At 44.7% G+C, this 13409-nt stretch overlaps 1 pseudogene; it reads left to right on the top strand.

Moving 5' to 3' along the window:
* The first annotated feature begins 1033 nt into the window (after positions 1 to 1033).
* On the top strand, positions 1034 to 2208 carry LOC119282800 (annotated as a pseudogene).
* The last annotated feature ends 11201 nt before the right edge of the window (positions 2209 to 13409 follow it).

The following is a 13409-nucleotide window of genomic DNA, read 5'->3' as shown; positions in this document are numbered from 1 at the left end:
ATTGTGCACCGCGGAGAGGAAAACGGGAGAACTACGTATTTATTTACGGTGCAGATTCACTCATTTTGCTCCATATGTACTCCATCTCGGTGTAGTCTAGTCACTTGTTGAAATCTCTAGAAAGGCAAATACTCCTTTCTGGTTTACAGGGCTATACTAGCAAGTACATACTACAATAGTGGGCTCACATAGCAATTTTGTCTCGTGCAAGAGCCTGGCTATATGTTTGCTCCAAGGATCGCAACTTCCATGTTCGGGTTGCGCTTGGTTCTTCGCCTCTTCGAGAAGACGAACAATGATGTTACTACTACTACTTCTACAGTATCGAATTCACCGCTGCATGTCCATCCACCGCGAGCGGGAGGGAAAGCCTATCCTTGTCTGCGAGCAACCGCACGCATGGGCGAGGGAGAAGGCGTGTAGTAGTAAAATCAAGCTTCTCCTTGTTGTACAAGTTGACGCGACACATCATAGCATTGGCCACACATGCTTGCCTCTAAACTTGGCTGAAAGACCCGCAGTGTACAATATATTTGCTACAACCTCTAACGTTTACCTACCACAAATTATAATATATATTCCTGTCTTGACCAGATGAGCGTGCAAACTACAATCACCAGAATGACAGGTAGGGCCAGAAGACTATTTTAATTAAAAAAACTTCAAGACGACCACATAGCATGGAGCCGACCCAACGATTTTAAGCTTACAAGCACTGTACACACTATCCTAGACTACTCTACACATGAAACTGCCACACGAGCGTCTGGGCTGCGCTTGGCTCTTTGCATCTTCGGGAAGTCGAACAATGATGGAGTACTACTGCACCGGAGGAGTACTACAGTATGCTTCTGGCCATCTGACACTGATTGAACTGGTGCATGTCCACCACGTGCGGGAGGGAGAGCGTGTAGCGAAAGCTTCTCCTAGTCCTGCCAGCCATGATGCTCATGGGTGAGGGAGGGACGCAACTTCATTGACTTAGTGCTCCTGCCTTTGCGTGTATGACAGGTGGGCCCACAGGTGGGTGGCCAACCTGTCATACAACCAAAGGCAGGTGCAGTCCATGAGGGAGAGGATAATCAAACTTCTCGTTGTTGTACGAGTTGATGCGACACATCAAAGCACTGCACTCGATCTATTTCCATAATTTGCGTTTACCGATGCATTAATTACAGCGCATGCATGCATGCTGTGACTCTCCTGTTGATACTTGCATGCGTTGATTTAATGCACCTTGAAGTAGTATGAATATGTGATAGTAAAGCTTTGTAATGCCCCGGCCCTAAAGCGAGAGATGGTTGTGCACGAGGAGGGCGAGATCATGCAGACGGAACATGACCCGACAATGGAGCTCTCTATGGTCTCGATGGACCTCACCATGCTCCACTGCCCCTTGTGCCTACGCCCCTTAAAGCCTCAAGTGTATGAGGTTCAAATACACCTCGTCCGTTCGACTGATCGAGCAAGGTGCAGGTTTCTTGATTGATGTGCTATTTGATTGATTTGTGCAGTGCAAGGGAGGGCACCTGGCCTGCGCGGACTGCTGCGTCGAGCGCCCCGGGAACCAACGGCAGTGCCAGAAGTGTGAGCGCGGTGGTGGCTTCGACGTGCAGAACACAGCAATGGACGCCGTCCTTTCGTCGGTGAGGGTGGAGTGCCCGCACGAAGGCTGTGGGCTCTACGTCACTTACCAGAAGCTCGCCGATCACCAGAGTGTGTGTCCTCTCGCGCCCTGCAAATGCCCGTGCCCGTCTACGGCTACGAAGGCCCTCCGCTAGCGCTCTGCCACCACATCAGCACTGTGCATCCCATGCCCGTGCACAGGATCCAGTATGACATGGTGCTCCAGCTGCAAGTGCCACTGTCGGAGACACATCTCTTGCTGTTCGCGAAGGAGTATGGCCGCGCGTTTTTCTTGGTCGGCGGCGTGCTCGAAATCGGCGCGCCTATCATCGTGTCGGTCGTTTGCATCAGAGCGGGAGCGTCCCACTGCCGCACTACGTGGCTAAGCTGTGGGCGAACGGCCCACCGGGGGAGCCCAAAGGCACGACCGACACCATCAAGGTGGAAATGGAGGTTACAAGCAGCAAGGATTTGGGCGACGTTGCCGTGCAAGAGCTGACCTTCTTCACAGTTCCGCCCAAGCTGCTAGCCAGGGCTAAGCTAGTGTCCCTCCACATTGAGATTGACAAGCTCACGTCCTAAATGTTTCTACAGTGCCTTCTGTTTATCTTAGTAATATGCTAATATAGGGAATAGCTCGGTCTACTTTAGCTTAAGAGATGCAGCAATTACTTCGACATCATATCAGTAATTTCCAATAGTTTGGTGGCGATGCAGCAATTACTTCGACATCAGATCAGTAATTTCCAATAGTCAAATGGATATTCTGTGTCTGTTGGATATAAAGTTCCTTTGGGTAAGAAGTACTACTTGTCATAAAAATGGATAAAAGGAGATGTATCTAGACGTATTTTAGTTCTAGATACGTCCCTTTTTATCCATTTTGATGACAAGTATTTTCGGACGGAGGGAGCTTATATGCTTGTTTGTTCATGAAGTGTTTCATACTTGTGTGAGTTGACGTGACGCATCAAAGTAGTACTACTACTAGTAGTACTCCCTCCGACCCTAATTTCTCTGTGCATAAGTCGAGGCGCAGATACCAAGCAGGGCCTGGTTGTGTTGGACAACTCATCAGACTGCGCACCAGGCAGACGAAGCTCGTGTCATGTTGGTGCCGTGTGCAGCCCGCACATTAACCAAAACCTCGCGCCTCCAGCTTAGCCTCCGTGTTTTAAACTTCTCAATCTCAAGGCCAAGGAGCAACGCGAAACCTATGATAGAGCCAATCGGATGGTTGAGAAAACTACAATTCGTAGCTACAGATGCGTTTGTGAGAGAGGACGAGTGCGTGCGTGCACCTTTTCTCTTCCTGTATATCGTACTAAACTCAGAGTAGAAGTGTATGTGGGTGGCATCGACCTAGGGAGCTAGAGACGGTGCATGCGAGAAGTCTCGGGAGATAGGTGTAATGCGTTTGAAAAGAAGACTAGTCTATAGCTCGCCAGACGGCTATTCCTGTCAAACGCCCCAATAACCGTAAGATATGTATCTGACGGTGCCAGTTATCGCACGTACACAGCAGTAGAAAAAGAACTACCATGGCATATGCTACACCATGGCCGAGAACACGTGCCCACATTACGCCATCCGGGAATAGTGTCGCACTTCGAAACTAGAACCGTCAATAAATTTTGAGCTTGCGTCTCGTCACTTTCCAAATTACTACTACTACCATGCTATATTTAATTGCAAACCTGTTCACACCGATCACAACCTAAACAGTTTCCCACTTACGAGCGTATTAGTACTCGGTTATAAATACTACTATGCCAAGATGACTGCACATTCGTCCTCAACTCCTCATCCACAAAAACAAACAAGTCATTCAACATCCTTCCCTTGTGTCTGCCATGGCCAGCGTGAGTTCTTGGTCAAGAGATTACCACCAGGGAGAGGCGAGCATGGAAGGGGAAGCACGAGAGATGTCCCGTCTCGCCGCGAAAGCAGCTGACATGTCCCGCCACGCGGAAGTAGAAACACAGAGGTCCTGCCGTGCCGCCGAAGCAGCACCGAGGTCCCGCCGCGCCGTCGATGCAGCAGACTGGTCCGGCCGCGCCGCGGAAGCAGCAAAGATGTCTCACCGCACCGCTAATGCAACAGAGATGTCCCGTCGCACCGCGGAGGCCTAGGAAAATGTCTCGCGGGCAGGCAACGACTCTTACAGGCGCATGCATGCGATCTTCCATAGCTAGATGGATTAGATCTCTGGCTGGGCGAGGTTGTAGGACAACATGAAAGCCTCGTTTGAACATGCTACCGGCATCATCTGACAACTAAGGGAGGGCAATGAGAAGCTCCGGGCTGAGCGCGGCCTGCTGAGGGTGAAGATCGTCCGAAGTGCAGACCAACAGGAGTAAGGATGGCAATTTTACCCATGGGTACGGGTACCCGCAGATACCATATCCGCATGGGCAGGGTATGTGCACAATTTTATACTCACGGGTAGTACTCATACCCTACCCGTTAAGTCATGGGTAGGGTATGGGTATAACTGTTTACCCATGTATATACCCATACCCTACCCATTTTATACTGACATGTGAATCTTACCCATGATTCACAATCACAAGTGTACCTATGTTAAAGTTGTGTCATGAGCTTATGAACCTATGTTAAAGTTGTTACCAATTGTGAATTTGAATTGAGATAATTGTCATGTACTCAGCTATCTGTTATTGAATTGAGATCAATATTTTTTGTTAAATGTGCTACAGATGAATGTAAAATTGTGAATTACTTGTGTACTATTTGATCTACCATTAGGTACCCAATGTGTATGGGTAACCGTCGGGTATGGGTATGGGTAAAGTATCATACCCATGGGTATTGGTATGGGTAGAATTTTGTACCCATTCACTACATGGGTATGGGTATGGTATTGCTCTACCCGCCCCATACCATACCCATTGCCATCCTTAAGCAGGAGGAGACCAGTGCCTTGTTGAAGAGGACTGGCGTCATCGTCAAGAAACTTATGGACGAGAATGACATGCTCTGCATCAAGCGCCAAAGGCTGGTGGAGGAATCCATGGATGCTCTCAAGCAGCGTCTTGAGGACACTAAAGAGCTCATCACCGCTCGCCGCAAAGACTAGCTCCCGCAGTCTGCAGCAATGCGTCAAAAAAGTAGAGATCAACGAGCCAGATTGTTGTCTTCCTTCTTCTTTTGCCCTTGTGTATTTCGGGCGTAGCCGCATGTGGCCTTTTTAATTATCTTCCTAATTATGTAAGACAATTATTATCCACTATCATCGTCCTTATATATTCATTAGTCTTGCTATAAGTCGCAGTAGATGCTATATAGGTCCGAAAGATCTTACATCAAGATCCGTGCTTTCATATTTTCTTTTTTCTCTCTTAAATCTCAGCCGAGTGAGACATAGCCACGCCATTAAACAGAGGCTCGAGCGCCATTAATGGAGACCTTTGGAGAGAGGTGGACGACAGATGAAGGTCAAAGGGCTCTCCTCTTGATAAGCACGCGCAGGGGTCTGATCTCATGCCTCTCATACTCAAATAGCTACCCTGCATGGTGCCTCCTAGCTAATAAAAAAAGGGGACGCGTGGCGGCATGTAAATGGTAAATAGAATGCCCACGGTTTCAATAATACTTGTGTTTCCGATTGTAACGTGACAGCACTTGTTCCAAAATGACTTTGTTGATTGTTAATGTTTGCGCCTTCGCAAATTGGACAGCAAAATTACCACAGCGTGTTGGTGCCATGTCATGGCACCAAGCCAAGTTTCATTATTTTTATGCGTGTTTTGAATTTACAGGAATTAAAAAACTAAGTTTCTCAATGTTTCCAGCCCAGCCACGATGCCTAGAATTTTGAATTTCATTCCCATTTATTGCATGGGACCTAGAAATTTACCCGAGGACACACATGTGATTTTTTAACCAACTTTGGTGCACTGGAGCATGTGCTTGTATTTCAAATTTGAATTATGCACACAAAGGTGACACGTTCCCTCTCACAACCACGAGCCTTCTTGAGAGAAGCTCCAGATTGCAAGAAGGTTATACCAAATATTGTTCCTATTCAGCCAATTTTTTTACCACAGCATGGTAGTACCATGACATGACACCATGCCAAGTTTCATGATTTTCAGGCGTGTTTTTGATTTACAAGAATTTTAAAACCAAGTTTCTCAATGTTCTCGGCCGAGCCACGATGCCTAGATGTTCGAATTTTATTCCCATTTCTTGCATGGGACCTAGAAATTCATTTGAGGACACATATGTGATTTTTCAACCAACTTTGGTGCACATGAGCATGTGCTTGTAGTTCAAATTTGAAATATGCACATTAAATGACCAGAAACTCAATTAATGTATAAATAAGGCCAAACAAACCCAGAATAATTCCAAAATTTAATAGGGCACTCATGTAGTTCTATGTTGCCTTTGTAAAGAAACTCCAGGCGGGGCAGTGTATATTGTTTCGCACTCAAAGGTGGCACGTTTCGTCTCAGAACCACGGGCCTTCTTGAGAGAAGCTTTGGTTTGCAAGAAGCTTATACCAAAATTTGTTCCTATTCGGCCAATTTTTTTACCACAGCATGGTAGTACCGTGACATGACACTATGCCAAGTTTCATGATTTTCAGACGTGTTTTGGATTTACAAGAATTTTAAAACCAAGTTTCTCAATGTTCTCGGCCGAGCCACGATGCGCAGATGTTTGAATTTTATTCCCATTTCTTGCATGGGACCTAGAAATTCACCCGAGGACACAGATGTGATTTTTTAACCAACTCTGGTGCACCGGAGCATGTGCTTGTAGTTCAAATTTGAATTATGCACATTAAATGATCAAAAACTCAATTAATGTATAAAAAAGGACAAATGAACCCAGAGTAATTCCAAAATTTAACAGGGCACTCATGTAGTTCTATGTTTCCTTTGTAAAGACACTCAAGGGGGGGGGGGCAGCTTATATCGTTCGCACTGAAAGGTGGCACGTTCCCTCTCAGAACCACGAGCCTTCTTGAGAGAAGCTTTGGTTTGCAAGAAGCTTATACCAAAATTTGTTCCTATTCGGCCAATTTTTTTACCACAACATGGTAGTACCGTGACATGACACTATGCCAAGTTTCATGATTTTCAGACGTGTTTTGGATTTACAAGAATTTTAAAACCAAGTTTCTCAATGTTCTCGGCCGAGCCACGATGCGCAGATGTTTGAATTTTATTCCCATTTCTTGCATGGGACCTAGAAATTCACCCGAGGACACAGATGTGATTTTTTAACCAACTCCGGTGCACCGGAGCATGTGCTTGTAGTTCAAATTTGAATTATGCACATTAAATGATCAAAAACTCAATTAATGTATAAAAAAGGACAAATGAACACAGAGTAATTCCAAAATTTAACAGGGCACTCATGTAGTTCTATGTTTCCTTTGTAAAGACACTCAAGGGGGGGGGCAGCTTATATCGTTCGCACTCAAAGGTGGCACGTTCCCTCTCAGAACCACGAGCCTTCTTGAAAGAAGCTTCAGTTTGCAAGAAGCTTATGGGGCTGTTTGGATGGCAGCCCCAAGCTACCCTTCCAAAATTTTGGTCGTTGACCACAGGTTGGGCCAGTGTTTGGATCGCAGCCAAGTTTTTGGCTCACAACTAAGTTTTTGGCCAGCCGTTGTGATTCCGCACTAGCGTGTGGGCAAGTTCCTGTCGGCTATTTCCTTCGCCAAAATTTTGGTATGCCGTCGTTTTGGTCGGGCTGGTGTGGGCATAATCCAAACGACCCCTATACCAAAACTTGTTCCAAATCGGCCCAATTTTTTACCACAACATGTTAGTGCCATGACATGACACCATGCCAAGTTTCATGTTTTCCAGGCGAGTTTTGGATTTACATGAATTTCAAATCCAAGTTTCTCGATGTTCTCGGCCGAGTCATGACGCCGAGATGTTTGAATTTCATTCTCATGTCTTGCATGGGACCTAGAAATTCCACCAAGGACACACATGTGTTTTTTAACCAACTTTGGTGCACCGGAGCATGTGCCTGCAGTTCAAATTTGGATTATGCACATTAAAATCCAGAAACTCAATTAATGTATAAAAAGGCCAAACGAACCTGGAATAATTCCAAAATTCAATAGGGCACTCATATAGTTCTATGTTGCCTCTGTAAAGAAAATCAGGGGGAGGCAGCGTATATCATTTCACACACAAAGGTGACACGTTTCCTCTCGGAACCATGAGCTTGTTGAGAGAATCTCCGTTTTTGCAAGAAGCTTATACCAAAACTTGTCCCAATTCAGCCAAAAATTATACATATGAAAAAAGGGTTTAGATTATCCCAAACATCTCGCTACCTAGACCAATGTACTATGATTTGAATTCAACATAAAATTGATACAAATATTTGAATTGGAGATCATATGGTACATGTAGTTCATAGTGAAATATGATTACTGATATATGCATATTTTTTGTTATCAAGATAATATTTAAATGATTGTATAACTTGACAACAATCAAATTCAAATAAGGAAAATTGATTCAAATTTAGTCCATATGGTAGATGACAATATATATGTTCACAGGGTGGAGTAAAATGTTCATATATGATGGAAGATCAAAATGTACGACTACATCAATTATAAACCGCAAGGTCACCTAACGATATATTCGAATTCAACATAACGTGGATTCAAAAATTGAAATTCAAGCTCCTGGCATTTGTAATCATATAAAAAGGGACATTACTCTTTCTTTTGGTGGGAATTGATTTGTTTCGTGTAGTATTTGAGGGAAGTGCGAATCGATTTGGTACTGTACAGGGTAATCTTGTTCTCCCGATTTTTTTTTACATTTTTTTGTAGTTTTTTCAACTGCATTTATAGCAATATAGTAAAAGGGGACATGACTCTCTTGTGCTTTCTATAAATTGTTTTTTGTACACATTAAGTTTGTTCTGCCAAACAAGGAATCCGCACCTTGTTATCCTGAAATTTTCAAGCTTGAGTATCTTTTGTCTCACCTGCTTTGAAACTCCCGCCTCTTCAACCCGTTCCGCGCCTTGTTATCCTGAAATTTCGACGCGTGCGAAAACTCCCTCCTCATCTGAAATCGGTCCCTTAGCCCAGATACGCAAAACCCCCCTCCTACGCCTCAGCCAGAAATGAAGCTCGACGTCGCAGGTGTCAAAACCGGTGGGGGTACGTTGGTAACTTACCCTACATTTCAGACAAGCGCGTCCCTAAGCCATGGCTCCCGCTCCCTTCCCCTTCGTTCCCCCCCATTCGTACACCAAGGCCGCCAAAACTTGCGAAACCGCACGCTCCTCCGTCGGCCTCCCGACCGCCGCCCAGCCAGAGACTCTTCCCCGACTATGTCGTCCATCGCAACAGCTCGCTGTCCCTCATCCACCGCACCAGATGAGGATCCATCGTTGATCTCGTCGTCCTGCCGGATCAGCCGCCCCGTCCTCCACCTCCAAGGAGCTGCGCCGATGTTCACCTCATCTATCGCGCCACCTCCATCCCCACAACACCGTCTTGACCTGCCCCACCAAAACTGCAGCACCCTCACCAATTCCTCCGATGGAGCCGAGGCCAACCCGGCACCACCAAGGAGATTCTGCACTCCCCGCTGCATTTTATCTTTTATTCGATCTCACGAGGCTGCCAGTGCTCGATACCGAGCAGCCATGGCGGGTCTCCATCGATGGCACCATCGTCGGCCACTTCATCCATGGCGTCTATCCTCCATGTCGTTGCTTCCTCGGCGACGACTTCCACACCGGCACTAGCTGCAGCTGCTCTGACTCTCGCTCGCGCTACTGATATTGCTGCTCCAGCTCTCGCTCGCGATGCGGCTCTGTTCTTGCTGTCGGTCGTGCTAGTGCACTACTCTTGCTTTTGTTCGTGCTGCTGCTCTGCTCTGCTATTGTTATCGGTCGTGCTGCTACTCCACTCTTGCTCTAGTTCGTGCTTTTGCTTAGCTCTTGCTCTTGCTCGCGCTGCTGCTGCTGCATGACCTCCGGTAGCTACATGAGTTGCTGCTTTAGCACTCGCTTGTGGTGCTACTTCACGACTTGCTCTCTGCTAGTGTGTTCCTTGCTTGAGCATCTGCTAATTTAGATCACTGCTTCTCTGCTACTTGTGCTTGAACGCCCTAAATATCAATTGCAATGCTTCGCTACTAGTTCAATCAATTTCGACAGTAAAATTCAGTTTCAACTGTAAAGTTCAGTTTCTTCAGTTAAGTTCAGAGTGAACATTACTTACAACATCTATCGGAGCAATCGTGGCGCTATTGATTCGTTTTACATCTAGCACTTTTTGGTGATGTATTTTACATCATCTATTGCAGATGATATTAGAGTCCCACTTCAGATTAACTTTGTCTGTCTTGTCCTGCTTCAGCCTCGCCGCCGTACACCTCACCGGAGTTGCTCCAACAACGAAACCATCCATCACAGTGGAGCAGTACCCTCAGCACCATTTCCAGAGGCCTCAGATCTTCTTCCCCGCCTCCGACAGTCACACCAGCATCACCATCCTCCACGTCCAACCCAATGATGCTGAGGTCCACAAGGCTATGCCAAAGAGGTTGTACACTCGTCGCATTACTTTGTTACTCTGCATTCATGTCGATCCCTTAGGGATCCTTTGCTATGGAACTACTATGGTACTAGTATTCGTGCATTTGGTTAGAAGGAGTGGAGCAAAGCAAAACTAGAGGATTTTTTCCTTTGATGTCTCTTTCAAAGAAAAAACGTAGGAACTTTAATATCCACTTGGACGTCCTTTTCAAATTAATATGCATGAAGAACAAAACTAATTGCATTACTGGCATAATAAGATTCTTATTTTTTCATTTTCATGTGGTTTGACTTTAATTTGACCATGTTTCTCCATTCCCGTGTTATTCCAATTCATGTGAACCAAACACCCAGGTTGACTGAAATCCTATGTTTCCAAATGCTCTGTTTTGCACGTGCATTCCTATCCTATTCCTGTGTTTTTCCTATCCCTGCGTTTATAGAATCCACCAATTCTAAGGAGCCCTTACAGATTTACTTCATTTCCAGATAGGCGTCAAAGAAAACTCTGTGTGTTATGTCCTACTCCTGCTGTGCCGTCATTCACCCCTCCTGAGGTGCACCATCGTCAGAAGCATTCACTGCAGCAGAGATTCCCCGTATAGACTTTCTTTCGCCACCTCAGATCATCTTCCCCATTGCCGACAGCCACGCCAACTGCATTACCATCATCGACTGAGCATATGAACCTGAGGACTACACAGTTCAGGAAGAGAGGTTGCAGTCTTTCGTGTTTGCTTACGTTATACATTGATTATTATTACCTGCCACTTTATTGTTCAAACTTGAGTTTTGAAATGCCCATGGGTCTCATATCGAGGCAGCAACAAATAGTATTTGTCTACTATCTGGTTCATCTGGGGTCTTCTATGTGGTTCATGTTGGGTGGGCAACAAACAATAGATGATCCATTGTCTATCTTTTAAACTGAAGCTATAATCTACCAGCTATCATTAGTTTTGGATTCATCCACTCGTTTGCTACCATCAGTGTTGATTTTTGCATGCACCCCTTAGGCCTTACAAAATCTAACTATTTTTTTATTATGCATGTTAGATATTGTACACAATCGTACGGAACATGTAGAGAAAAAGAGAAGACCATTGCATGGGAATATAATGTCATGTAGACGCCGCTCCATGGTGGGCGAAGTGGTCCCCCCGTCCTGCCATTCCAGATTGTATTCCAGAGGAAGATAACTGTTCAGATGGGGATTCAGAGGGAGCCAACCACTCCTGTTTATCACCTGAGGTGTTTGCTCTAACCTGGCATCCTGATGTTGGTCATATCATGCATATGGCGCCTCGCATTGCTTACACTATACATCTTATATGTCATCAGCTTAGTTTAGATTTGCTTTGTGTGAATGCCACCTGTTTGGTTTCTATATCATACTCCCACCATTCCTAAATATTTTTCTTTTTAGAGATTTCAACAAGTGACTACATACGGAGCAAAATGAGTGAATCTACACTCAAAAATATGTCTATATACACCCGTATGTGGTAGTTCATTTGAAATCTCTAAAAAAACAATATTTAGGAACAGAGGGAGTATATGGGAATTATGCAATGCCATATTCTTTAGCCAGGCATCATATACGTGAATAATGCAATGCCATCCTGTTTAGCCAGTCATCGTATATGTGAATTGTATCATGCCATATTTTTTTCATAATGTATTCCATTTGTCCACAATGTTTATACATTCATCTGCTCTTCCTGTGCATCAGCCATTTGAGTCGGTCATGGGAAAATCTGGAGTGAAAACAAGGTCTTCTGAGCAGTCAGTGCTACTTGTCGATGCAGATTTCTTGCTTGTTACAGATAGCTCCTTAGAGGAGGATTCAGAGACAGATGACCAGTCGTATCCCCTCCGAGGTGTATGCTCTAACTTGGCAGGGTTATATTGCTCATATCATGCACATGGTGTCTTGCATTGCCATGCCATCTGCTTAGATTAGCCATGCTTTGTGTGAATGCCTCCTGTTTGCTTTCCGTATCAGATATGTGAATTATGCAATGCCATGTTTTTCAGCCTGTTATCACATATGTGAATTATGCACCGCCATGTAGCCAGGCATCATATATGTGAATTATCTCATGCCATCTTTTTTTCATTACGAATTTCATTTGTCGACAATCTGTGTATATTGAACTACTCTTCATGTGTATCAGCCATTTGAGTCGGTTATGGAAAAATCTGGAGTAAAAACAAGGTCTTCAGAGCAGGAAATGGTACCTGTTGAAGCATATATCTCGATGCTTACAAGGAGCTCCTCGGAGGAGGATTCAGAGACAGATGACCAGTCCTATATCCCACCTGAGGTGTATGCTCTAAGTTGCAATGTTTATATTTCTCATATCATGCATATGGTGTCTTGCATTGCTTAGTTTAGACATCATATGCACAATATGGAATTCCATCTGCTTAGTTTAGAGATCATACATGCGAGTGCCAGCTGCTTAGTATATGAATCAATTATGTCAATTATATCATGCCATCCTGTATACTTAGACAACATGTATGTGAATTATTTCATCCCAACCTATTTTAGAAAGACATCATATAGTTTTGTCATGTCATCATGTTTAGATACTCATCATATGTTGAATTATGCCATTATATCCTGGTAATTTATCCATCATATATCTGAAACTGTGTCATGCTATCCTGTTTAGTTAGGCATCATATATGTGAAATTGTGTCATGCTGTCCTGTTTGGTTAGACAATGTGAATTACCACATCTGTCTATCATACAATGTCTGTACGTTCAATTTCTTTTCTTGTTTATCAGCCATTTGAATTGGAGGGGGTGATGGCAGTATCTAAGGGAGCAAAAACATGTTCTTCACAAAAGACAGTGTTGCCCGTCGATGCAGATAGAACCATCGTTGTACTAGCCCACAAACTAGTCCCATCACACATAATTGAGACTCTTCCAGATTGCACACTTACATCGTTGGGCAGAAAACCAGCTACAACCAATCTAACCACAACCCCAGCGGATAGTAACCCACTTCTAGTTGACGAAGCACCATGTCCACCACAGAGTACCCCAACACGAGCAGTTTGTAAAGAAATTGCAGTGCCCAAAGCACGAAGACCACCACAGCTAACCCAAACTCCACATTTAAAGCAGAAGAGCAACTGTTCTCAGGTCAGATTCCATAGCTATGGTCCATACTCCTTTGCTGGTGCATCACTGTATTTACTCATA

This window comes from Triticum dicoccoides, chromosome 3B (genome assembly GCF_002162155.2).
Source record: "Triticum dicoccoides isolate Atlit2015 ecotype Zavitan chromosome 3B, WEW_v2.0, whole genome shotgun sequence".
Classification (NCBI taxonomy): Eukaryota; Viridiplantae; Streptophyta; class Magnoliopsida; order Poales; family Poaceae; genus Triticum; species Triticum dicoccoides.
The sequence above is the reverse complement of the archived record's forward strand: the minus strand, read 5'-3'. Positions and strand labels throughout refer to the sequence as shown.